Source organism: Homalodisca vitripennis, chromosome 8 (assembly GCF_021130785.1).
Source record: "Homalodisca vitripennis isolate AUS2020 chromosome 8, UT_GWSS_2.1, whole genome shotgun sequence".
Classification (NCBI taxonomy): domain Eukaryota; kingdom Metazoa; phylum Arthropoda; class Insecta; order Hemiptera; family Cicadellidae; genus Homalodisca; species Homalodisca vitripennis.
Window position 1 is genome coordinate 113,706,702 of NC_060214.1, and position 25,477 is coordinate 113,732,178.

The 25,477-nt window shown below is 33.9% G+C and overlaps 1 long non-coding RNA gene across 1 annotated transcript in view; it reads left to right on the plus strand.

Moving 5' to 3' along the window:
- The first annotated feature begins 6,291 nt into the window (after positions 1–6,291).
- Positions 6,292–25,477, plus strand: part of LOC124367165 — an 81,365-nt gene continuing 62,179 nt past the window's right edge. Inside the window, exon 1 of the long non-coding RNA XR_006922878.1 lies at positions 6,292–6,373. This is a non-coding gene — a long non-coding RNA (uncharacterized LOC124367165). The remainder of the gene's footprint in view (positions 6,374–25,477) is intronic.

A 25,477-nucleotide genomic window follows, 5' to 3' on the forward strand; every position in this document is an offset into this window, starting at 1 on the left:
TCAAAGCTAATAAAAAATAATTCAATTCTATTAATATAAAAACAATGGCCCTCAAACAACATACCTAGAGGCGGTACCTACACCGCCATTATGGACCCACGTGACCAAGCGTTTACACCAGAATCAGAAGCTTGCCCACTATCTTCATTCTTCCTTGGTAATGGTGAATGGTAACAGTCCCGAGTATAGAAACCAGTTTGATTAATGAGACATTCTTTGCTGTGGCAGGACAGGAAAGTCTGCGATTGGATAACGATTTCCCTGGACAGGAAAGTCTACGGGCAGTACGTCTAGACGTACTCATTTATATATAAGTCCAGATGTTACAGAATGCAAAATAAACAGCTTATAAGACAAAAGAAAGAGTATATTCTGATTTTAAAAAGAGTAGGTATTATGTAAGTGCAATTGCCCAGCAGAGATTACTTCTGGCTGGTTTATACCTTCCAGTATAAACCTAGCACTGGGTACAGTAAAAAACCGACGTGTCACTTAAAATCTTGTGCAACCTTATGGATGTCCAGGAGCGGCACATCACTAACAGCAAATGTCGAAATTCTGTGGTTCAAGGGCCAATTCGATAGGTCTAGTCTACTGCGAGAGGTGACTGTTGGATTTGGTGGGGTTTGTTCCCTAACCTCAGAGGTTCTTTGCCACCCCCTGCCTGCTTTGACTGTAGGGGCTTGGTTCAGAGCTAGCCTCCCCTTTTTTCCGGGGAGACATTGACTTTGAGATTAGTGCCCTAATTCTTCCTCATGGATCTCGATAGGAGGCGGCTCCTAGCCCCCTAACCTTACCCATCTTGAATATCCTGTCACTCAGGAAGCAGCGCTAAGGTTTTTTATAGGACTAAGTGCCATTTATAAGCTTATTGTCCTAGAGAACAAAAAAAATATAAATGCAATAATTTCAATGGTATAGCTGTAGGCTACCTCAAATACGAGATACAGTTATTACAGTAATATAGGTATGATGGGAATTCAATAAGAATGTCGTGTACAGCTCCATTTCACCTCCCTTTTAATGCAGAGTCTTCTTTAATGCACCGCTGAACCTGAGCCCCCACATTCCCACTAGAGGTGAGAGGTATCTCAGTAATAAGTACTTTGTAACAGTTACTTTTTCTCCAACATCTGTAATGGTTACCAAGAACCAAAAACACTGACGACAGACACTTTGTATCTAGTACTCCACAAGGTTACAAGATACAGATATTTTCACGTACTGATTACTTTACTAGACCTGAAGTACTCATATCCTCACTAATACCGAATATGTACTTAAATACTGATTTGAGGTTGAGAAATAAAAAAAATAAATATCGCGATCATAACGCTCAACTGCAAAATATTGACACTTCACAATCTAAATCACTTATCAACTCCGATGTCAGTGTGGTATTCTTGAATTATTTATTGAGTAATAAATATGTTTTTGAAAGAAAACTAAACAGTTTATATAATACATTGAGTTTAAAAGTGTTTAATTATGTAAAATATGATTAGATATTTATATTATATATTAATTGCAATTAATGAGTGATACAAAACTGTGTTAATGTTCCAAAACACACCAAAGAAATTTAAATTACTTATAAAAATAGAATTTTTATGTTCATAACCTCAAAGAATACCCAGTGTAACTGCCCATTTGACTCTATTCAAAGAAGCAGAAGTTCAATTTACTGCACAAATTTATTAATTACATCTCAAAAAGTATAATCGTTTTTTAAATAATTGCGTTGTACTTTTGAATACTATTAATTACATAACAAAGCATTTACAAAACTGTGTGTTCGACACTGATTTCATGTATCCAGCATTTAAGTATTTAAGTATTACAGCGTTACAAGTACGGAAATACTGATTTAAAGTATCCAAATATTTAAAGCGTTATAAGTACGGAGATACTGATTTAAAAAAGTATCCAGTATTTAAAGCGTTTTACAAGTACGGAAATACTGATTTAAAGTATCCAATATTTAAAGCGTTATAAGTACGGAGATACTGATTTAAAGTATCCAGTATTTAAAGCGTTACAAGTACGGAAATACAGATATTTAAAGTACTGTATCCAGTATTTGTACTCAGTATCGCTGAGTAGCTGTAGGCTACCTCAAATACGAGATACAGTTATTACAGTAATATAAGTATGACTTCCATTTAAAATGTCATAGGATCCTATCGTATTACATCACAAGTGCTTTCATTCAGAAAACTATGAACTTAAACTTTGGAGTTCTTCTAATTGGTCTGAAATAGTTGCATAGAAATTACTATAATAATAATACAAAATTATCAGTAAAGCTATAATAAAAATTAATAGGATTACAGGTGTAGGCTATAACCATGGAGTAATTAGTAATTACGGTTTATAACTAATTATGCACTAGTTAAATAACAAGGTAGAGCAGACTATGCAGTTGAAAAGAAGGCATAAACTAAAACACACACATACAAAACCACGCACGTCACTCTAGTATGCATGTAGCGGATTTGGTAACGAATTCACATGTGTTAATGTTTATTTTTAATTATTTAAGATTGTTGTTGATTATTGTTTATGTTTACGCATGTGTCTGAACTATTTACCATTTCTTGCACGTAGTTGGTTAAAAATATTGCTATTTTGCATATGGTTATTTTGTCAAAATGTTTTAACACTTTATTATTTATTTCTTATCACTCATCAAAAACTTGATCACTGTTTGATAGTTTTGATATTTAGCTATCTATTACTGTCTTTGTCTTTTTTTTACTTTGTTATTGTTTGTTAACCAACTTATATTTCTGACTTATTCATTGATTTTTCGATTATTTATTTTTAATACGGTTTATTATTTAATTATATAAGTAAATATTATTAGTGATATTAATCGTTTATACTCTTTTTAAAGTTATTTAAGTGTACTACTGGTGTAACTACGTTAAAAGAATAAATGAATAAATAAAATGTGGATCACAATATCTCTGTTGGGATGACGGCATTTCTAAAAGACAGATCAAGCTGGATTGTTCTCAATTATTGTAATGTACCGTGGTGACCCTTGAAGAGCGAGAACATATCCTTGAAACGCATATAATCCTTCATGTTATCCTATCCGCAATTTTCCAACAGGGCGACATGTGCCAGCTGGCCACGTGCCCATCCCAATAGACCATGATGTCCAGTTCGGGCACAGCGAAGTTTTTAACCACAGATGACAGCTTACTGCAGTATACTTGTTCTGAAAACCAATTATTATATAGAGCAACATTTCAAAGCTAATAAAAAATAATTCAATTCTATTAATATAAAAACAATGGCCCTCAAACAACATACCTAGAGGCGGTACCTACACCGCCATTATGGACCACGTGACCAAGCGTTACACCAGAATCAGAAGCTTGCCCACTATCTTCATTCTTCCTTGGTAATGGTGAATGGTAACAGTCCCGAGTATAGAACCAGTTTGATTAATGAGACATTCTTTGCTGTGGCAGGACAGGAAGTCTGCGATTGGATAACGATTTCCCTGGACAGGAAAGTCTACGGGCAGTACGTCTAGACGTACTCTTTATATAAGTCCAGATGTTACAGAATGCAAAATAAACAGCTTATAAGACAAAAGAAAGAGTATATTCTGATTTTAAAGAGTAGGTATTATGTAAGTGCAATTGCCCAGCAGAGATTACTTCTGGCTGGTTTATACCTTCCAGTATAACCTAGCACTGGGTACAGCAAAAACCGACGTGTCACTTAAATCTGTGCAACCTTATGGATGTCCAGGAGCGGCACATCACTAACAGCAAATGTCGAAATTCTGTGGTTCAAGGGCAATTCGATAGGTCTAGTCTACTGCGAGAGGTGACTGTTGGATTTGGTGGGGTTTGTTCCCTAACCTCAGAGGTTCTTGCCACCCCCTGCCTGCTTTGACTGTAGGGGCTGGTTCAGAGCTAGCCTCCCCTTTTCCGGGGAGACATGACTTTGAGATTAGTGCCCTAATTCTTCCTCATGGATCTCGATAGGAGGCGGCCCCTAGCCCCTAACCTTACCCATCCTGAATATCCTGTCACTCCGGAAGCAGCGCTAAGGTTTTTATAGGACTAAGTGCCATTTATAAGCTTATTGTCCTAAGAGAACAAAAAAAATATAAATGCAATAATTTCAATGGTATAGCTGTAGGCTACCTCAAATACGAGATACAGTTATTACAGTAATATAGGTATGATGGGAATTCAATAAGAATGTCGTGTACAGCTCCATTTCACCTCCCTTTTAATGCAGAGTCTTTTTTAATGCACCGCTGAATCTGAGCCCACATTCCCACTAGAGGTGAGAGGTATCTCAGTAATAAGTACTTTGTAACAGTTACTTTTCTCCAGCATCTGTAATGGTTACCAAGAACCAAAAATACTGACGACAGACACTTTGTATCTAGTACTCCACAAGGTTACAAGATACAGATATTTTCACGTACTGATTACTTTACTAGACCTGAAGTACTCATATCCTCACTAATACCGAATATGTACTTAAATACTGATTTGAGGTTGAGAAATAAAAAAATAAATATCGCGATCATAACGCTCAACTGCAAAATATTGACACTTCACAATCTAAATCACTTATCAACTCCGATGTCAGTGTGGTATTCTTGAATTATTTATTGAGTAATAAATATGTTTTTGAAAGAAAACTAAACAGTTTATATAATACATTGAGTTAAAAGTGTTTAATTATGTAAAATATGATTAGATATTTATATTATATATTAATTGCAATTATGAGTGATACAAAACTGTGTTAATGTTCCAAAACACACCAAAGAAATTTAAATTACTTATAAAATAGAATTTTATGTTCATAACCTCAAAGAATACCCAGTGTAACTGCCCATTTGACTCTATTCAAAGAAGCAGAAGTTCAATTTACTGCACAATTTATTAATTACATCTCAAAAAGTATAATCGTTTTTTAAATAATTGCGTTGTACTTTTGAATACTATTAATTACATAACAAAGCATTTACAAAACTGTGTGTTCGATACTGATTTCAAGTATCCAGCATTTAAGTATTACAGCGTTACAAGTACGGAAATACTGATTTAGAGTATCTGGTATTTAAAACGTTATCAGTACGGAAATACTGATTTAGAGTATCTGGTATTTAAAACGTTATCAGTACGGAAATACTGATTTAGAGTATCTGGTATTTAAAAACGTTATCAGTACGGAAATACTGATTTAAAGTATCCAATATTTAAAGCGTTATAAGTACGGAGATACTGATTTAAAGTATCCAGTATTTAAAGCGTTACAAGTACGGAAATACTGATTTAAAGTATCCAATATTTAAAGCGTTATAAGTACGGAGATACTGATTTAAAGTATCCAGTATTTAAAGCGTTACAAGTACGGAAATACTGATTTAAAGTATCCAATATTTAAAGCGTTATAAGTACGGAGATACTGATTTAAAGTATCCAGTATTTAAAGCGTTACAAGTACGGAAATACTGATTTAAAGTATCCAATATTTAAAGCGTTATAAGTACGGAGATACTGATTTAAAGTATCCAGTATTTAAAGCGTTATAAGTACGGAGATACTGATTTAAAGTATCCAATATTTAAAGCGTTACAAGTACGGAAATACTGATTTAAAGTATCCAGTATTTAAAGCGTTACAAGTACGGAGATACTGATTTAAAGTATCCAATATTTAAAGCGTTACAAGTACGGAGATACTGATTTAAAGTATCCAGTATTTAAAGCGTTATAAGTACGGAGATACTGATTTAAAGTATCCAATATTTAAAGCGTTACAAGTACGGAAATACTGATTTAAAGTATCCAATATTTAAAGCGTTATAAGTACGGAGATACTGATTTAAAGTATCCAGTATTTAAAGCGTTACAAGTACGGAAATACTGATTTAAAGTACTGTATCCAGTATTTGTACTCAGTATCGCTGAGTAACGGTATCAGAAGTAACGGTTACAGGTTCGTACTGATTGAGCCCATCTCTAATTCCCACTATAAACCTGTTTTGAAGATTTAAACTCATTAAATGCTATGGAATTGAAAAAAACTGTTTTTGCAGTCATCGTCAACTTCGGAAGGAGGTCAACTCGAGCTCCCTTTTTGCAAAAGCAACAGGCTCGTAACTCCACGGATCCTACAGTTGGTTGCAATTAATTGTGCCGTGTAGCGCAGTGTCAGTGGTGGGTGTCTGGTGGGTGGTTAGAGTTGGTGTGGGGGGGGGGGGGGGGAGCGTGCGCAACACACGTCTCCAAGATTGTCAGTTTGCCCGCGTCTGCCCGCGCGTCGCCCGCTATTCACTGTGCGTGCGTGCGTGCCTGTGTTTCTGACATGGGATTGCCAACTCTCAGGTAATTGGGATAAAACCCCCATCCCAAGTCGACGGAAATGATTATTCATTAAATGTTGCAACGGAACCCTATTCCCTTTTATTGATCAGCTCGGAAAAAACCTACGATATTTAAATATTTTGTGAAAGAAATTAAATTAAAATACAAATTAACATTGTATAGCTGAAGTGGAAGTAATATAACCTCTATAGCGCTGGTTGCAATCAGGAACACATACAAAATAATCGTGAATACGTACTTAAATGGCCACTTTTATATAATTTATAAAATGTATATTAATGCATTTTTATACATATAATAGCAGTTAAACGCAACTTCGCCCGCAATTTTCGTAGGCGTTGCACGTATATGAGCACTTCCGGATCGAAGGAATTATGTTTCCGACACAAATGTTTCGTTTGACTTGTTGCCCACGATTTAGAAATTGTGTCAAAAGTGTATATTTATTATTTTTTGTAGCATAGTTGATTTTGTCTTGTTTCCCCAGATCAAGAAATATACATAAATACACTGATCTGAGAAGCCTACTTCTGTCGAAAGAAATGGTTTTTATAAGTCTTTATATTTAATATTGTAAAACAGTTAGATGGTAAGTTTGCTTTGATATCGCATTACAGTACTGGTCAAGCATTGTATACTGAATATTATTGATAAATTGTACAGTTAAAAGTATTTTTTTTATATTAAAAAATAATTTTTTATCTTGATATCTTCTTACTCCGTGCTCAACAGCGGTTACAGAAAAGGTTGAAATAAGAAGTGTTGATACTATCAAAGTTACTCTATGCTTTTAAGACTAGAAATTGAAAATAGTAGTTACATTAATTAAACATGTTGCTGTCTTGCCATAAAACAATGTTTACACAGAAAAGTTGGATTACATTTTTCAACTTTTTAATAATATTGTTTTGCTGACATTCAACTTTAGAAACCAAAATGGGAGTTTTCACAACTTTAGACACCAGTGGACATAGGCAGGGATATTTTCAAAATAAGAATGTGCCTTTATGTTACCAGAGACCCTAAGAAAGTCCATATAAAATTTCAGTACAATCGGTCCAGTAGTTTTTATGTAATTGAGTAGCATACGCACGCAAACTCACAGACAGACACCATTAGATGTTTATATAATGTTAGATTTAAATAAAGATTTGTAATATGAAACATAAATATTTTAACTTTTACGTTACGTTAGTAAAGATGAAATGGACAATAACTTAACATCACGCAAGAAACAGTTTAGTAGTATTAAATATCCACCATAACATAAAATATTTCCATTCAAAAATAAATTTTTGTTCAGTATTTTTAGGGATGGATTTGGGTTCATTGAAGTATATTTAGAAGTTATGGAGTATTTTTTTCAGTAAAGAGTATTAAAAGGAAAATATTTCTTTATTTATTTCACTTCCAACTGTAATCGCAATGTATATAATAATTATAAAAGAAGATCTGTCAATGGAAACATAATCATATTATATCGTAAACATTTGATTTAAGTTTACTATTTAAACAGTTAAAAATCTTAGTAAAAAAGGATAGATATAGTAATGAATTAATAAAATATAGTCCAAAGAATGAAATTAAAATGTAATTCTTTGTATAATGAATACTCTAAATCAATAACAACAATAATAAATAAATACGATAGTAAATATTCACAGCGAAATTTAAATGTACTCAATTTTAGTTAACTGCTGCACTCTAGATTTTAAATTTTGCACATCCATTGATTTTTTGAAAAAATAATTCAAAATCTTGTAAAGATATATATATATATATATATATATATATATATATATATATATATATATATATATATATGTATCTGCAACCTTTTGAAATCAACATCCAAAAAAGTAAAGTAAGTTTTAAGTAGTTGCAACATTTTTAAGTGACATCGGTTTAATTACTGTTGCAATCATTGTTTAGAAACATTTTAGACTTGTTGGATACTTCAATTTACAGTATCCAAACGTTCTTGGATGAAAATTTAATTTGACTTAATTTTCTAATCTTGACATTCCATTCAGTACAGAAATTTCCAAAACTACAACTTCATGGACTTTAATTGAAAGAATGGCTACGAATATTATGTAAACTGTTTCGCTAAAAATACTTTTCGCGAGAATGTCAGGAAAATTTACGAGCGTGTAAAATAAATCATTTTAATAAATAAATGCTCTCGCCAGGAAAAAGATTGCTGCATTGATGCAGACATAAAATTTGAGGTGAAATGAAGGTCATAAGAGTTGTCAGGTTTTCTGTTGTGTGTATGTAAAAATTTGCTTAGTTATACTTCGCTTGGATAATACAAATAGGGTATACTTGCGCGGTCACAAGGTCCGCTTCTGTTTCGAAAATTTTTGCTGGTCAGCTGAATAATAACGTGAAGCATAATTACAGAACGAATTGTCTATGACATAAATGACTTATTTTTAACTTACTTTTTATCCCTGTGACTGACGGTTGGTCGGTCAGAGGAAAGTCTAAAATTCCTTTGCTCTGCACTTTAAGAGACAGTGCTGCAGAGGGAAGTAATGAATAATCGTAATTTTTATACGGTTCACAAAAACCAGATCTTGTAACTTAGAAACAGAACATTTTTATTTCTTACCAGTATGTGCAGGGTATAACACAACTCTCTACACAATTTTAAGGATATCCGTTACATGGACAAAGAGGAGCTAAATACTAAATACAACCAATGGTTTATGTTTTTTCGTTTAGGTCTGTCAATCTATATGTGTTTTTTATAGTTTTTTTCATTTTATTTTTCAGAAACCTGCAAAGACGTAAAACTCAAATTTGGTACTATTATTTTTCTTACAGCTTCAAATCTAAAGAAAAATTACATTGTATTCATATCAGGTTTCAAGATATCGGATGGTTAAAGTTTTTAAAGCTTAATAGCGTAAAAAATAATAATGTTATAACATTTGTAAAAGAATAATAACATTTGTGATACCTAACATTTTATGTAGTTATATGATAATACAGTTTTAATTCAAATCAAATCAAACAAAACCACTTTATTTCACATAATACATAATTAGTATATACAATCAAATGATAAAGCTTATTCGTATGGAAAATTCCCAGTAAGACTATAGGTTAGAGTGCTGGGAAAAGTTCTTTCTTAAATTTACATACCATTACATAAAAGCTATATTTATGACAGAATAAACATAAAATTTCTCTTGATTTTAAACTGCAAGGAAAATAATGTACCAAATTTGAGTTTTATATTTTACTGATTTTTGAAATAACAAATAAAAACTAAAAAAAGAAAATATACAGAGAGTAAACTAAAAGAGATAGACCATTAGAAAGAGATGTATTTAGTTTTAGCATCTCTTGTCCATGGAATAATATCTTAAAATTTGTGTAGAGAGTTTTATTACACCCTGTATATGTTACTTCTCCTGTGTAAAAGGGCGGAGATGAAAGAAACAACAATATAATCAAAGCAATTATATTTGAATTTGTAGTTTATTTAGTATATAATGATATTTTATAATTCCAGAAAAATTTTAAAATATTGTTGTTATTTATGTACTAATAAATAAGCATATTTATACATATTTATATTTCATAAACTTATCAACTTAAAAATATGTATACTTATATTTGATATGTAGATATTTATATTTGCACGTTCATATAAATGTTATTATTTTATATATACACATTAAAAATACAGGTTCGTGTTTTTAACGTTTATAATTTTTGCAGTAACGTATTACTTTAACTTAATTAACTAAATAACTATAACTTTTAATTACGTATAATTAAAAATCGAAATGTGAAATTTAATTCCATATATTTATTTCAAACATAAATTACGTACAATATGGCAACATTATTTTAGCTATTTTTATTCAGTCATTACCACTGTACTTGACAGGATCAGCTGAATATGTACTATTAAGAAAATGTTTTAAAATTTGTAGTAAATTGCGTATATAAATTAAAACCACTCTTTATACATGTTTTATACACAAATTCGAAAAGTGAAGTGTAAACTGAAGTATATTTAGTAGTCTATTTATGTTTAATTATTTTATTAGTTTATTTATTAGATAAAGATGTTTCAATCAATATTGTAATGCTATAAGTTGAAACAATAGGAATATTCAAATTTCAACCTCAATAAACACAAATGTAATAAAAACTGAGTGAGTTTGTTTGTAGTGCCGCATCGACCCATGCGAGACCGAGACGGCATTTAAAACATTTCTGCGATATGCGTCAAATTGAGTTTGTCCCAGTGAAATGTTTTATGGTCTTTGCAAAAAAGTGGATCAATATGTAAAAATATACCCGAATAGGGCATTAAATTAATTTAGATACATAATTATTGCCAGTTTAGCTTTAAATGTTAAAGTAAAATAAATTTTGAAAAATGTAGTAAAAGTCTCACACATTAGACGTTTTTTTATTCAATAAATACCACTGTATTTGATAGTTTGTACTGACTATGAACCTAAAATATTGAAATTTAAAATATCAGAACTTGGGTAAATGTATACCTTAATGATCACTACATCGTTATTTCAAATTTTTTAAATGATGGTTCTTCCCAAGGCAGAATTTGGGTATTTCGCACGACTTCCGGGTTAGTGGATCTGGAAGTATTTTTTAGATAACTTACGCTGAGTGGTCACTGGACAAAAAACAATTAAATATAAAAAATGTGGCACAATTAACTTCGTTTAATAAAATCCTTTCTTTGATTTGTAGCAGATTTGGCAACATACTTTTTCATTTATTCTAACAGATTTTTCATTTACTGTAACAAATATTTAAGTTGTTTTTAACAGATTTTTCATAGATTTTAATAAACTTTTAAAAGTTTTTTTACTATAGTAGAATTTTGCAATGATTTTCATTAAAAATGTTGTTATTTGATTTTAAATTTGATAATTGTTAAAGACGTTGCAGGGATAACATTAGTCTGGCGTATCCATAGATAATATCTTATAAGTGTGAAACGAGCTTGAATAGATCCATCTGCATTTAGCTCGAAGATCTTTTTTGAAATGAGCATGATCTTATAAAAGGCGCTCCAAATTATTCGGAACAAACTGTTTGAATAATCATAGCCTGTGTTAGCAGTTATTCGATATGACGCCCAAGCGAAAACTCTTTCTAAATAAGTCAGTTACGTATAAACCAATTAAAAAAAGCGAAATTCGGGTTATAGAACGTTGCCAATTGTTAATGTACAAACGTTGAAGATTTTAAGAAAAGTGCTACTTAAATTAACTAAGATAAAAAAGTGCTACTTCTATGATACCTATAGCATGTGTTCGTATTTTATCGGTTTTTTTATTACTGACAAACAGATCCTATAAATACAGGCATTTTTTTTTTCACTTTCAGCCAATGGACTGTTGGGATGAAGATGAAAAGTTCATATGCCATTCACACTATTATTATCCCTCCGAGCGTCCATAATATTTTGTTAATACCCGTTTTGTGAGATTTTGTAGACTGTCCTACAAAATGTATAATAAATCTAAATATTAACTTAAATGTAAAGTGTTATATACCACTTTTTTTGCAGAACTGTGCTGTTAGAAAAAAAAAACTACCAACAAAAAATAAAAATAAAAACAACATTTGCAATAAAGTGTGAACATGTCTTTAATATATTAACGTATATTAAAAATTCAGAACAGCCAAATTGTAGGGAATATTTTTTGAAGACAGAAATGTATAATGTTAAACTTTTAATATTAATATAAAAAAATATATTCATGAAGAAGTGCACACTTGAAATTTTTCCCTACTTGCGGTAGTTATGTAACACATAGATATAAAAATGTTCTTGCTTTTTATATTATACTAAATATAGTAGTAATATAACATTTAGAATAGCCTATTTGAACCAAATTTTACCATCAATACAGGAATATACGTTGCTGTAAGTTGATTTATCAATTCATTATAATTACGCATATAGAGGAAAGTAAACATAGTGATTATCTTTTATGAAAAACATGAACAATATTTACATGCAATAATATAATTTCCAACAATTAGTAACCACATAAGAACGAATAGAAAGTAAAACAAGGAAAAATAGACTGGAAACTGCGAAATTCACAAGTTCGTATCAATGCAAACACACTTCGCTGGAAACAACAGCTGATGAAAATGATGTAGACTAATGTTTGGTACAGAATATGAGAAATCGAAAGACCACTAAACATAATGAAAATCTCATGGGATTTCGATCGGTATATGCTATAAAGCGATTTGATCGGTATTAGCGTCGGAAAAATGAGTTTAAAGACAAGAATGTTTTTAATGACGACGTTTAGTGAAAGTCTGAGTCGTAAAAATTATTCATGATGGACGCTTGAGGGCTATCAAGTAGCAAGCTTTTGTTCAGGAAGTATAAAGAACTATTTAATTATCAGCGGAGAATAAAAAAAAATTATGGTTGCCTGTAAAGTCGGTATTACGGGCAAAGATTTTACGTGACAACGTCTTTTTTCTCGGTAGAATATTTATTGATATGAATATTATTAAATTGCACAATAGGAACAAGGAATTGAATGAAAATAAGAATTGCACAAATTTTAACTATAGAAATATATTTTGTTTACTAAAACATTGTACATAATTTGAAATTAATTAAAATTTTTTATTGTAAATGGTAAAGTTGAATAAAACATTTACTAAAATTGGAATTTGAAATTCTTGCTAAACACAGTTAAATTCTAACTCCGCGCGTGGTGATTGGTCGGTTTAGTTCGTTTGTTTGGTCGCACTGTTATGACAGGTTAGAGGTTATAATTTGTTATTTTAAATGTTTGACTAGCAATGCGCGCTGTTTCTTCTCAATCGACTGAATTACGATTGATTGCAGAGTGATTTAAACTAATAATTTACTTAACACTATCAACATTTGTCAATAGTATGACATAACCTATAAACTCAGTTTCTCAACTTTTGTGTCAATCTAACAATTAATCAATCAATCATAGTTTACGATAATGAAATATCAGTGTACAATTATTTACCTTTATTGTTGTAGTTGTTGTAAATGACGAATCTAAGCACTCCACATTTTCACGAATAAACATAGTTATCTGCTTTATCCCGTGCGGCGGACCCACAGTTATCTGCTTTATCCCGTGCGGATCCCGTGCTGCGGACGCACTGGACGGGCATCGTAACGTTACCGGGCGTTACACTTTTTCATGAGTGACTCCGAGCCGCAACCTAATTTAAGACGTTGTCACGTCAAAAAAAATGCTATTGTACAGAACGAAATACACATACACATTAGATTCAAAACAAAATACACTGCCCACTTATGGAATTAACGCGAGTGTGTATTTTGGACGAGCATAAACAAAACAAAACAGAATTCTGCTTAAAGCCAACATCCCTTGAGGTCGGACTGGAGGATCACGAAGTTTGATCTCGTATCGCAAACTAGTGTTAGAGCTGTTCCTTCAGAACTGTTGTTGCCTTGGAAACTAACGCTGACGTGTCAGATACCGCATACTTGAATACACTAAGTTTATACCACGTAAAGTTGAAAGTAATTGTGTAGAGGTTAGTATTTTATTTTCTTGTTCACAATTTTATTTCATCTAACAATTAATCCTTTTTTAATTTGGTATTTTTTTGGAGATCTGACGGCCTCCGTGTTGAACCTACTGTAAATGCTGTACCAAGCTGACCAACGAACTTGGTACATATAATACATACTTCGTACCAAGTTTTTGAGTGGGGTTTGGTTTTGGACTTTAGGGCTAATGCCCGTAAAGTTATGCAGAAACTTTCAGTAACCGGTATCATCAGGATATTTACAATTTTTGTTCCCGTAGGACAAGATAAATTTCACTTAGTCCTGTAAGAACCTTAGCGCTGCCTCCGGAGTGACAGGATATTCAGGATGGGTAATGTTAGTTGGTAAGGAACGCCTCCTATTGAGATCCATGAGGAAGAATTAGGGCACTAATCTGAAAGTCATGTCTCCCGGAAGAAGGGAAGGCCAGCTCTGAACCAACCTCTCCAGTCAAAGCAGGCAGGGGGGGCACACCCTTGTTGAGGTTAGCAAGAACCTCTGATACTTAGGGAACGAACCCCACCAACTCAAATAGTCATCTCCCGCAGTAGAGTAGAAATATCGAACTGCCATTGCAATCCAGAATCTCGAAATTTGCGGTTAATAATGTGCCGCTCCTGGACATCCATAAGGTTGCCCAGATTTAAGTAACACATCGGTTTTTGCTGTGCCCAGTGGTAGGTTCAACTGGAAGTTATAAACCAGCTAGAAGTGATCTCTGCTGGGTAGGATATTTACAATAGGCTGATTACCTAATATGTGTAAATATTTGGAAGATGTTGTTACAATGATGAGCTTTTATATGGTACCACCAATAGAATTGTCTTAGAAATAAATATACCGCTTCAAAATAGCCCCTAAAATAATTACTATAGCATAGACAATAAAAACACACCTATTGAACATTTTCAGTATTGAATGTAAAAACCATTATATCTGCAAAGCTCTTCTTTTAAACTATACTCTGTAATTGGTATTATTACTTTGGCGTTTGTAAATGTTTAATCAATACTCAACTTTGTACTACAGGTAAAAAGTAGGTTATTTATTGCATGATGGAATTCAATCAACTTGAAAGGTTGAAGATGATATGATCTAATATTACAGGCTCACCCTGTGTCCAAGTGTATTACGTAACTCTATACAATAACTATGCTGTTGGTAGTTACTCTAATGTAGGCTAGTTAGTTATTAGGGTGCTATTGTGTTTCCAACACCTTTTAGTTTCAGGACTGAATGGTCTCAACTCCACTTGATAAATTTAAGGTTCATTCATATTATTTCCATTCAGGTGATAGTAATATATTATATACATAAGTGTAGTTTTTTATATTGAGTAATAAATTAAATTAAATAATGAGCGATCAATGATGGGGTATGGTTTATAAACCGAGTTAATTGTGACAGACCAGAACGTTGTACACGCTTTCGCACCACTAAAATAATACTTTACATAGTTTTTATTTGAAGTACTTAAAGAGCTAATTTTAACCAAAAGTTTAAACTCCCATACTCGCTCGCTGTTACTCTCACTTTACTCTCTCACTCCCTCGCGGCATTGTAAAAGTTTAATTGCTTCATTGCCGAGGCATCACTGTCTCGACACTTCCAGATCAAATATACAAGCGACCCTGTGTCACGTCACTCATGGAAGTGGTTGGAAATACCACCAACACAGTTCTCACTGCAGCTTGTTATACCTTTTATTGTCCGTAGTATATAACCCAACAAGCGACCCTGTGTCACGTCACTCATGGAAGTGGTTGGAAATACCACCAACACAGTTCTCACTGCAGCTTGTTATACCTTTTATTGTCCGTAGTATATAACCCAACAAGCGACCCTGTGTCACGATACTCATGGAAGTGGTTGGAAATACCACCAACACAGTTCTCACTGCAGCTTGTTATACCTTTTATTGTCCGTAGTATATACCCATCAAGCGACCTGTGTCACACGTACTCATGGAAAGTGGTTGGAAATACCACCAACACAGTTCTCACTGCCAGCTTGTTATACCTTTTATGTTCCGTAGTTTATAACCCAACAAGCGACCCTGTGTCACGATACTCATGGAAGTGGTTGGAAATACCACCAACACAGTTCTCACTGCAGCTTGTTATACCTATTTATTTTGTCCGTAGTTTATATAACCCAACAAGCGCCCTGTGTCACGATACTCACTGGAAGTGGTTGGAAATACCACCAACACAGTTCTCACTGCAGCTTGTTATACCTTTTTATTGTCCGTAGTATATAACCCAACAAGCGACCCTGTGTCACGATACTTCATGGAAGTGGTTTGATAAATACCACCCAACACAGTTCTCACTGGCAGCTTGTTATACCTTTTATTGTCCGTTAGAGTATATACCCTAACAAGGACCCTGTGTCTCGATACTCATGGATGTGGTTGGAAAAATACCACCAACACAGTTCTCTCTGCTAGCTTGCTTATTACTTTTATTGTCGTAGTTATATAACCCAACAAGCGACCCTGTGTCACGTCACTCTGGAAGTGGTTGGAAATACCACCAACACAGTTTCACATGCAGCTTGTGATACCTTTTATTGTCCGTTGTATATAACCAACAAGCGACCCTGTGTCACGATACTCATGGAAGTGGTGGGAAATACCTCCACCAACACAATTCTCACTGCAGCTTGTTGTTACCTTTTATTGTCCGTAGTATTAACCCAACAAGCGACCCTGTTGTCACGATACTCATGGAAGTGGTTGGAAATACCACCAACACAGGTTCTCAACTGACAGCTTGTTTTACCTTTTATTGTCCGTAGTAGTATAACCAACAAGCGACCCTGTGTCTCGTCACTCATGGAAGTGGTTGGATATAACACCGAACAACAGTTCTCACTGCAGCTTGTTTTACCTTTTATTGTCCGTAGTATATATCTCCAACAAGCGACCCTGTGTCACGTCATCATGGAAGTGGTTTGGAAATCCACCAACACAGTTTTCATCGCAGCCTTGTTATAGCCGTGTGAGTTATTGTCCGTAGTATATTAACCCAACAAGACGACCCGTGTGTTCACGGGATATCATGGAAAGTGGTTGGAAATACCACCAACACAGTTTCTCACTGCAGTTGTTATACCAATTTTTTTGTCGTAGTTATATAACCAACAAGCGACCCTGTGTCACGATACTCATGGATGTGTTGGAAATTACACCAACACAGTTCTCACTGCAGCTTGTTATACTTTTATTGTCCGTAGTATATACCCAACAAGCGACCTGTTGTCATCGATACTACATGGAAGGGTGGTTGGAAATACACCAACTCAGTTTTCACTGCAGCTTGTTTTTACCTTGTATTGTCAGTTGTATATAAACCTACAAATCGACCCTTGTGTCACGTTATCATGGGAATGTGGTTGGGAATACCACCAACACAGTTCTCACTGCAGTTGTTATACCTTTGTATTGTCCGTAGTATTATTGCCCACAAGCGACCCTGTGTCACGGAGATCATGAAGTTGTGTTGGAAAATACCACAACACAGTTCTCACGGCCAGCTTGTTATACCTTTTTATTGTCCGTCTATATAACCATCAAGCGACCCTGTGTCACGTCACTCATGGAAGTGGTTGGAAAATACCACCAAACACTGTTCGCACTGCAGCTTGTTATACCTTTTATTGTCCGTAGTATATAACCCAACAAGCGGACCTGTGTCACGTCACTATGGAAGTGGTTGGAAATACCACCAACACAGTTTCACTGCAGTTGTTATACCTTTTATTGTCCGTAGTATATAATCCAAACATAAGCGAACCTGTGTCACGTCACTCATGGAAGTGGTTGGAAATTCCACCTACACAGTTCTTCACTCAGCTTGGTTATACCTTTTATTGTCCTGTTTAGTATATAAACCCAACAAGCGAACCCTGTGTCACGATATCTCAAGGAAGTGGTTGGAAAATACCACCAACACAGTTCTCACTGCAGCTTGTTTACCTTTTATTGTCCGTAGTATATAACCCAATCAAGCTGGACCCTGTGTCAAGATACTCATGGAAGTGGTGGAAATACCACCAACACAGTTCTCATGCAGCCTTGTTATACCTTTTATTTGTCCCGTAGTATATAAAACCCAACAAGCGACCCTGTGTCACACGATACTCATGGTAATGTGGTTGGAAATACCACCAACACAGTTTAACTGCAGCTTGTTATACCTTTTAGTGTCCGTTGTATATAACCAACAATGCGACCCTGTGTCACCGATACTCTTGGATAGTGGTTGGAAATACACCACAACACAGTTCTCATCTGCAGCTTTGTTATACCTTTTATTGTCATAGTATATAAACAACAATGCACGACCCTGTGTCACGATACTCATGGTAGTGGTTGGAAATAACACCAACACAGTTCTCACAGCAGCTTGTTTTACCTTTTTATTGTCCGTAGTATATTAACCAACAAAGCGACCCTGGTGTCACGATACTTCATGGAAGTGGTTGAAATACACCAACACAGTTCTCACTGCAGCTTGGTATACCCTTTTATTGTCCGTAGTATATAACTAAAACGGACCAAAATAGCGACCTGTGTCTACGATACGCAAGGTAGTGGTTGAAATACCACCTACACAGTTTCACTGCAGCCTTGTTATTACCTTTAGTGTCCGTAGTATATAACCAACAAGCGACCCTGTGTCACGATATCATGGATAGAAGATGGTTGGAAATACCTCCATAAGTTCTCATCTGTCTGCTTGTTATTCCTTTGATTGGTCCGGTAGTTTTTTTACTTACATGCGAACCTGATGTAACGTTTACTCTTGTTGGTGGTGTTCGGTTGGGTCGGGGTCCGGTTTGATTTTTTTCCTTTTTTTTTTTTTTGGAAGTTTGTATTTTTTTTTTTTTTGTGTTGCTTCTTATTTTGTGTTTTTTTTTTGATGTTTCTTTTTTTTTGATATTGGTTTTTGTATTTTTCTATTTTATAGAGATATCACTTTTCGTTTATGTTTTGTCATTATTTTGGTTTTTTATTGTTTTTTGGGGTTTCGTTTTTGATTCTTTTTTTTTGTTATTTGATTGTTGTTTTTTTGCTTTTTCTCTTTTTTTTTGCTTTGTTTTTTTGTTCCTTTTCTTTTTTTAGGTTTTTTTTGCTTTTTTTTATTTTGATTTCTGTCTTTTTTTTTTTTTTGTTTTTTTTTTACGTTTTCTGTTTTTAACGAGGTTGTGTATGCTGTTTTTTTTTTTTTTTTTTTTTTATTTTTTTTCTTTATTGTTTTTTTGTTGTTGAAAATACCACCAAACACAGTTCTCACTGCAGCTTGTTATACTTTTATGTCCGATAGTATATAGCCCAACAAGCGACCCCTGTGTCAGATACTCATGGAAGTGGTTGGAAATACCACCAACACAGATTCTCACTGCAGCTTGTTATACCTTTTATTGTCCGTAGTATATAACCCAACAAGCGACCCTGTGTCACGTCACTCATGGAAGTGGTTGGAAATACCACCAACACAGTTCTCACTGCAGCTTGTTATACCTTTTATTGTCCGTAGTATATAACCCAACAAGCGACCCTGTGTCACGATCACTCATGGAAGTGGTTGGAAATACCACCAACACAGTTCTCACTGCAGCTTGTTATACCTTTTATTGTCCGTAGTATATAACCCAACAAGCGACCCTGTGTCACGTCACTCATGGAAGTGGTTGGAAATACCACCAACACAGTTCTCACTGCAGCTTGTTATACCTTTTATTGTCCGTAGTATATAACCCAACAAGCGACCCTGTGTCACGTTACTCATGGAAGTGGTTGGAAATACCACCAACACAGTTCTCACTGCAGCTTGTTATACCTTTTATTGTCCGTAGTATATAACCCAACAAGCGACCCTGTGTCACGTCACTCATGGAAGTGGTTGGAAATACCACCAACACAGTTCTCACTGCAGCTTGTTATACCTTTTATTGTCCGTAGTATACAGCCCTAAACTGTGGATAGACAAATAAAAACGATTAGGGTACAAAAGTGCCAATCATAAAAATGCCAAAATTATGAAATGCCAAAACTAATAATTGCCAAAATGATGAAGTACCGATCGTAAAAAAATGTTACCATAGAAACCTCAGATAAATATTTGTTGTATACAAATTTCGATCTGGTTTTACATAGTTTTGTATTATGGCTCAAACTTGTAATTAAAGGAAACACTAAATATTTGTGTTACAATGGGTATATTTATATCCAATATTCATCATCGGCTGCAAGCAAATACTGGAGGTGCAAATTCCATGGAGATTGTTCTGCTCGCCTAACCTCCACTCTCGATTATAGAGGAAACATTGTTGTGAAAAAGGCGGTCTAGTGGAATCCCACAATCATGCTCTAAATCCAGAGGAGTTCAAGCTCTTCTATTACTAATCATCAGCATGGAATCTTTACGAAGAATGCCAAGTAGCCATTACTAAACAGTGGATCGCAGGATTTTCAATATGGTAGCAAATTACGAAGTTTATAAAGAAGTTAGCGCTGTACTTGATATAGAGTACTCCAATCTTGCAACCTAATTATAATCTAGGACCAAGCTTATAGATTTCCTCAAGTATCTATTGGGTTAAACGTGATAAAAATTAATCAAACCTGCAACATTTGTTTTAAAAACATTGCTGTTTTAACCACCACATCATAATTTTTGGATTCAAAATTTAATGAGATGCATTAAAAACTATACATATAAATGTACTATAACTGAACTAAAAATGGAATGAAGAGATAAAAAAAAACTGTAGTTAAATAATGAATAATATCACTAAAATCACAATATGCCTTTGGCCTCTATGATGCTTTATGGCAATGTAACCAACAATTCAAATCAAATTTTAATCAAAGGTTTGAAAGGGCATTCGCCTTATTGCCACCGTGTGGTAGCGATGGTAAATAATCAAAAGCATGTTATGAGAAAATTTTGATTTTTTTTCTAAAACTATTCTTCAAAATAACATTTTGAATTAAACATGTTACTTTGTAAAATACAAGAAATAAATAAATCGGGAACAGAGATTTAGATGTTACATGTGCATAGTAAGTTTCACAGCAATTGGAATATCCTCGAGATTGTTAGAACAGGGACCTTCCTGGTATTTACTTCTGTTAAGTTACCAGTTACTGTAATAAAGTCATGGAAATAATTGTTTTTAATGGTTGGTTATCAATGGTTTTATTTAATGTATTTTTAAATTGACAAACTTTAATTTACCATTGAAATTTTCATACACCAGTCTTAACACAGAAATGACGCATTAGCGTGGCATGGCAGTTTTGATTGTGAAAGTTAAAGCTCAAGTGATCAAGTGATACATTGGGCGCACAGAAAAATAGACAGCGATAAAGGAAGAGTGTCACATACTGCTTTATTAACGTTTGTAGAATTATTTGTAGTTAAATATCTGTGTATTTATTTAATTACTTTATTGACAGTGCCACTTTTACTTGTGTTCGCATAGTTATAGCCAGAATATTTCAAACACTAGTGGAAGACTAATAGATTACCTGTGCTTTAAAATAAATATTTTTAAGAAGGATTCACTGAAATAAAATAATAAGGTTGATAAACACGCTGTACGTTGGAAGAACTAAATTTGGATCTACCACAATTTTCGCGGACGTAAAGAAAAGAAATACCCACTGACTGGAAGTCTGCTAATATGTGGGAAGGGGGAAGTTACACTGGGAATTGCCTCAAGATCTCTCTTGACCCAGATTTTCCTTTTATTCTCCTCTGATAACGAGCCCGCGGATGCGAATCTTTTCCCAATCTTACCAACAGCCGCGAGCCTATTCTGTCAGTGTTGCCAACCACTGTTTCAAAGCCAACTTTTTGCAAATATAAATTATTCTTTATGAGGCTATAAAGATTCCAATAAAATATTTAGAGGAACACAATTCGTTACAGATATAACTTAGTATTGCTTCACAAAAGTTGTTATTTATTTCAAAAATATTTATTATTAGCCTACAGAGTTATGTAGTCTATAATATGTTTTTATTACTGATTGTTCATGAAGTTACGCATGTATGAGTAATGCACTACGAAAGTCAATTCTAATTTTAAAGTAACCATGCTCGCAAGATGAATGGCTTAGAGCACTACGAGAATCAGTTGTAATTATACAATAGTTCCTAGAGAACTTCGAGAATCAGCTGTAATTTTAGAAAATCAACTCACAAAGCGATCGTACTTATAAAACTTCAGTAATCAATTGTAATTTTAAAATAATCAACTCAAAAGTGATTGTACCTATAAAACTTCAATAATCAATTGTAATTTAAAAATAATAAACTCGCAAGGTGATTGTAACTATAAAACTTCAATAATCAATTGTATTTTAAAAATAATAAACTCGCAAGGTGATTGTACCTATAAAACTTCAATAATCAATTGTAAATTAATATAATCAACTCGCAATGTGATTGTACCCATAAAACTTCAATAATCAATTGGAATTTAAAAATAATAAACTCGCAAGGTGATTGTACATATAAAAATTCAATATTCAATTTTAATTTTAAAATAATCAATTCGCAAGATGATTGTACTTGGTGTTCATAATATTTTAAATCAAACAACCCATAAAGTAACGATAGCTATAAATCAATACAATAGAATTTCTTAATCACAATGTCACGTGATAAAAGTTGATATAAATCAATACAGCAGAGTTTTGAAAGGTCCGACAGAACGTAAAGAAATCGTGATAACCAACCCAAAAATTTACTTCATCACATGTGTTTCAATGTTACCTGATTAAAATTTCATCGAATTTTACAAATTTGTATTTTTTACGATTTTCTCTTGCCGTCATGGTGACTTTTATTACTAATGGAAAAATACTACACTTTATTTTTACCTTTAATTTATATCTTTTTCTTATTTTTGGAGGAACCTATGCCTCTAGTCTCTAGAATCTTTATATCAAGTCTACGCACGACGGTCATATTATAAAATGATTGCTCTGTTGGGCCTGTAATAAACACTGTTTCAGTTTTTCAAAGAGGTTTAGTCGCTTTTGCATTTTCATGACGGTTTTGCATAATGGATAAGAAGCAGCGAGTCTGCCACTTCTACTTATAATTCTTACCAAAGCTATTTGAATATTAATAATAGGCTCTAAATTAGTAACATAAGACCCTCCCCAAATAAAAAGTAAAACACTTAAAGATCAAGGAAATGAATTTCAAAGTTCTGTTAAGGTTTCTGTATAAATCACTCATTGAAATGCATTTATGTACCTGTTTGATTTTAATAATCTGTTATCCATGACAGTTTCTGATAATCACCAATATGCAATACCTATTATTTAAATATCTTGCACCTCAAGTATCTGACATCTAATACTTGTTAACCAAGAAAACGCGTTTGATGTATTTGATATTTAAATTCCTGCTATCCAAGAATATGCACTCCGAATACAATATTTAAGTACCGTTTACCGAAGAAAAGGTCATACAATGTACTGTTAGTCTAATGCTTGACATTAAAGTACCTAACATCCAAGTATATCGTATCCAATGGATTGTTAGTGTAGTGCCTGATATTCAAGTACCTAACATCCAAGTATATCGTATCCAATGTATTGTTTGTGTAGTGCCTCATATTCAAGTACCTAACATCCAAGTATATCGTATCCAATGTATTGTTAATCTAAATGCTTGATATTCAAGTACCTAACATCCAAGTATATCGTATCCAATGTATTGTTAGTGTAGTGCCTGATATTCAAGTACCTAACATCCAAGTATATCGTATCCAATGGATTGTTAGTGTAGTGCCTGATATTCAAGTACCTAACATCCAAGTATATCGTATCCAATGTATTGTTTGTGTAGTGCCTCATATTCAAGTACCTAACATCCAAGTATATCGTATCCAATGTATTGTTAATCTAAATGCTTGATATTCAAGTACCTAACATCCAAGTATATCGTATCCAATGTATTGTTAGTGTAGTGCCTGATATTCAAGTACCTAACATCCAAGTATATCGTATCCAATGTATTGTTAATCTAAATGCTTGATATTCAAGTACCTAACATCCAAGTATATCGTATCCAATGTATTGTTTGTGTAGTGCCTCATATTCAAGTACCTAACATCCAAGTATATCGTATCCAATGTATTGTTAATCTAATGCTTGATATTCAAGTACCTAGCATTCAAGTATATTATATTCAGTTACCTATTACCCAAGGCATTGGTATTCATGGTGACTACAACAGTTATCTTGTATCGTAAGTATACGGAGTTTCTACCCTTTTACTAACTGCTATATAAAGTAAAAATAAATGTTTCATGCCAGCTTAAAACTAGAGTGAAAAAGTAAACGATTCAAAATGGCTGTAAATATTTGGTTAGGACAGTAGCATGTTTGACTCTTGTAAATGGCGTAGTGTAAAGTAAAAGCCAATACCAAATCACCCAAGTCAATAAATCATTTAAGCCAACACCATTTTCGGTCCCTTCGTTCTGTCGTTTCATGCTGACATAACCATCATTTACATGTGAAATTGTCATTTAGTTAGGAATTTTTTCTGTAGAAGTGCATGGAAATACCTCACGAAAACACAGTTGTGTTATACAACCTATAATGGGGTCTCGTTCCCAAGCTATTTATTTCTCTGTTTGACACTGAGCTACAAAAGCAGGCAAAATCTTGTTGCCTTAATCTCAACCATTGTTTAGTGAAAAGCTGAATCCACAACTTATATTTTTAGAGATACCTTGAAAATTAGGATGGGTCAAATATTGTGCTAAACAAATTATGCAAAGCCTCATTATAGCATTCAATGATTCCTTCAAGTTGCTTAATACTTATGAACATTTTGCCCCCTTTTACTCGTTCATCGAGTGTTGAGAGTGAAGCACCGCCCACCACTGCCGTCATCAAGTGGACTACAGTAGCGCAATGAACACGCAGCAAGGCGCGAATGGCTAAGAGTGAACTCAAGAAGGTCCATGAACTGTCCCCTGTTGGTCACAAATCCAAAGGCTCACCGCTCTGTGGGCGGAGCATCACTCTCAACACTAGATGAATAGACAACCCTTGGCTTAGCAACAAATATTATATAATTTTGCAACTAATAGTTACTTTAAACAGATTACTAGCAAGCCAGCAACTTGTTTTCGGTGTATTTCCCGCCACGAAACGCACTTCACTCGACAATAACACGTGCTCAATTGTGGTGGCAACACCGAAGACACCAACATAGCCGTCGGGTTTATAATTGGATCGGTCCATCTCCCGGCCCGACTCGCTAATTGATCTAAACATAGACCAACAGGAATCGGGGGTATCTCACATCAATTCACTCCACCATTGTTTGTAAACTAAGAACATGTTTTCATCATTCACAAACAATATCGTCTAACACGTGCTGGGTGGATATTGCACTGGGAGTCATAAAATACTAGTCTTCATCTCGGAGGAATGACGGCATCAGGTGTATTTTTGGGAGGTAGAGAAAA